Source organism: Tachysurus fulvidraco, chromosome 21 (assembly GCF_022655615.1).
Source record: "Tachysurus fulvidraco isolate hzauxx_2018 chromosome 21, HZAU_PFXX_2.0, whole genome shotgun sequence".
Taxonomy (NCBI): Eukaryota; Metazoa; Chordata; class Actinopteri; order Siluriformes; family Bagridae; genus Tachysurus; species Tachysurus fulvidraco.
Window position 1 is genome coordinate 15,500,800 of NC_062538.1, and position 211 is coordinate 15,501,010.

Below are 211 nucleotides of genomic sequence, written 5' to 3' on the forward strand. Positions count from 1 at the left end.
GCCTTCAAATTACAACCTGTACATTTGATTTCAAAGGTAATGTAAAGCTCTTGAATTATAATCTTAATAAAGCCGATTAAAAAAAAGCTACGATTATTCTGTACATCATCCAGTATTTACAGAACAGTTTCGATGTTTCATTTGACTTCTATAGTATTCTGCAGTCAGGTCATAGCTTCGTACAGATGCATGAATCCCACAACGTAAAACA